Here is a 3,186-nt window from a genome sequence, read left to right on the forward strand (position 1 = left end):
CACACACAAACAGAGCCAGACATGACAAAACCTCTGTGATAATTCAAGTCAAAAAAGCAGAATTAAAAGAGAAATTAATGTCCAGCAATCAATACATTTTCAGATGAATATATTGTCATGGAAAATTCAATTAAAATTCAACCTTACATTTCACAAAATGTCTTTTACAGGCTAATACAACCAACCAGGTTAGAAACCAAATCAGCTTTGAAATAATTTACTAATAATACACAGCTAATGCAAAATAACACATTTAAAAAATTCACTGTCATTATAAAATTCTTAAAGATTAAACTAAAAGAGCAAACTTATATTGTACTCTTTGTGAAGATCATTTCTGTACCAAAAGTGTACAGTCCCTTGTCTTTTACCTTTTAATCCTACCAGTATCATCTCGTACAACCAAAAACAAAAGCACAAAGCTTCAGGAACCGCACACCAAAACAGGAAGACTAAAAATACCCCAACTAAAAACGTAAAAGGCCAGCAGCAAAAGTTTTTTTTGTTTTTTTTTGACAACTGCAAATAAAGAGACTTGAATGAAACAATGAGGGGAAAAAACTGACAATTCACAATATTATAAATAACTACAACAGACTTTATAACAATCATATAAAATTATGTAAATCATATGGCAGTATGCGGTTATTGAGCAGGGTTTTTTTTTTTTTTTTTTAATTACCTATTTGAAATTTGTTTTTTCTTTTTTCAGTTCCAAATGGTCCATCCCATGCCATGCCCAGCCTCTCCCTTATACTACTTTCAGCAGATGTGTAGCAAAATCAAGGAATATTGTTAAATATGACATCTAGGAACAGGTGCAGAGCTTTCATGGCATGCCCAAGACCTCATCCTCACTCTATGCCATCTATTCATTTGTTCAAAAAAAGCTCAGTCAATGCAGTACTTGCACACTACATACTTTTGGATATTCTAGAAATAGTAAATTAGACAAGAATCACTTGCTAAACCTTTTACTGCATTTCGAATGTTAAAATTGTTCATGAAAATCTTGTGAGTCCAAGAAAAGAAAAAGACAACAAGGAAACTTCTGGAATTAATACATTAACTATAAAGCAAAATCCATGCCAAAACTAAGCAAACGCGATGTGTACTTTTATCACGAGGTTACAGGGTCATTGTAAAAGGTCATAACATTACTTTTAATAATAATTATAACACTTTAGGGCTACTTTTAAAACAGCAGCAAAGTCAAACATCATTCTATAATATTACTCGAATGTCTGTGTTTATTTGCAGATTAATTGGTTTGACAGTAATTGTAACTGGATTAGACAAAAACATATACTAGATACATATAAATAGTAAACCAGGACAATAGATTGTGATATTACAAACTGGAATATTAATTGGCTGGCTTAATAATTATTGTCTTGCCTAACTAAGAGAAACGGGATAAAATCAGAGTTATTCAAACGTAGTCATCTGAATCGATATAAGACGGATGTACGTTTCAAAACAGACAATTAGTCGGGTATCGAGAATTATTTTGATTTATATTGTGGGGCAGGTAATAAATAGTTTTGAAAATTGCACACTTGGAAACTTGAACTTTTGATTCGTCGCCAACAAATCTCTCGTGGTTTCGAATGTCACCTCAAAGCGCGTTTTCAACTAACGTTACGTTCAAAAAAAGGTCGTTATTTTTCTGCAGAGTTTCGTCATACCGTCAACTTAAGTTGTCATTTGTCGAACCAACGTTTTAATTTTCGAATAACAACTTTAACTGTCATTTCGATGTTAGACGATATATTTTCATTTCGGTCTGCGCTCTTTCAGTTGAAGAAATCGCTGTGAACATATCTAACTTCCAAATTCATTATTACGTGGAGCGAATTAAAAGAGTTCCCCTTTTTTAATTCGCTCCACATAATGATGGAAGTAGTGCTTAAAGCCTGGTTGTGGGTGAGGGGACAGCAACAGAGGGGAGTGGTTCAGAACATTAGCGGCACCGAGAAATCATTGTCTTTAAAAGCTAACATATGACAAAGACTACTTTATTCGGTTTGCTTTATGCTGTCAATATATTCAAAGCATCGCTTAAGTTGTAATAAGTTGTTTGAACGTTATCCCGCGGGTTCCAACACGTTTTGGAGGTAGTCCGCTTAACTACAGTAAGGAAGTATGTTTGTTTTTATTTAAAACACAAAAGAAAAGTACCCTAAACAACAAATATAAAGTTACCAACGCCTTGTAATTCTATAAAACATACATGTTTTGTGAAAGTACCATTACTTTGTATTCACAGCTACATGTTTGTTACTTATATAAAAAATATAACTCGCAGTCAGTAAATAATAAATGATAAAGGGGACACATTTGACGAAGCTTGTAAAAAAAATATATCGATTACAAAAACCTTATTATAATTATATAAATAAAGGAGTAAGAATTACTTACCTTTCATGAAAATACTCTTCCAGTTCCCAATGTTTATAAAATAATAGTTAAGTAATGAAAGAAAAAAAATCATAATGAGGAATAATGTAGCTGTTACAAGAGTTCCAGTCACTGAGGCTCTGAAGTTTGAAAACGGCGCCAATGTTCCACTGCTGCAGCTCTACCACTGTGATGACACGGGACAGATAAAAAAATAAATATACATTTTCCTCGGTGAAAAATATTTTTTTTCACAAACGGATTTGTTGCACGCTGGTTAACATAAGCTATTCTAGTTATCCATTGTTTAATTATTTGTTTCTATCATTTATAGTTATTTTTTATACTTTTTAATAACCGTCAGGTCCTGCCTCAGCCGCGGTGCAGGTCGGGAAGGTTTTCTTTTAAATTTCCCAACTAAAATCCTGAATGGCCACAATGTCGCCCCCTGTTTGTATTATCTGTGTATTTTCTAAAGTCGACGTCAAGAGCTTGGTTTTTTGCCTGACGAATCCAACACACTGTTTATCTTTACGTCAGTTTACAAATCTAGCAACATATTATTACGAGAAGAGTACACAGAGCCCGATATATAATGTCCAGGACAGGGTCAGAAACCTGTGTCAAAAATGACACAAAAATGCACCAGATATTTATATATATAAGTAACCTTACTCTATTTCTGGATAGTATGGATTTGAGGTATTTGAAACAAACATCATTCTGTGTGTTTTATATGGTAAAATCTAGAAAATAAACATTGCATCTTATAAAAAGAATAATAAT

The 3,186-nt window shown here is 33.0% G+C and overlaps 1 long non-coding RNA gene across 1 annotated transcript in view; it reads right to left on the bottom strand.

Annotated features, from left to right (window-relative positions):
- The window catches only part of LOC107669150 (uncharacterized), a 6,215-nt gene extending 3,641 nt beyond the window's left edge, over positions 1–2,574 (bottom strand). Inside the window, exon 1 of the long non-coding RNA XR_001631954.1 lies at positions 2,422–2,574. This is a non-coding gene — a long non-coding RNA (uncharacterized LOC107669150). The remainder of the gene's footprint in view (positions 1–2,421) is intronic.
- Between the last annotated feature and the right edge of the window lie 612 nt (positions 2,575–3,186).

The sequence above is a fragment of the Sinocyclocheilus anshuiensis genome, unplaced genomic scaffold, assembly GCF_001515605.1.
Source record: "Sinocyclocheilus anshuiensis isolate Anshui unplaced genomic scaffold, SAMN03320099.WGS_v1.1 scaffold337, whole genome shotgun sequence".
NCBI classification, from domain to species: domain Eukaryota; kingdom Metazoa; phylum Chordata; class Actinopteri; order Cypriniformes; family Cyprinidae; genus Sinocyclocheilus; species Sinocyclocheilus anshuiensis.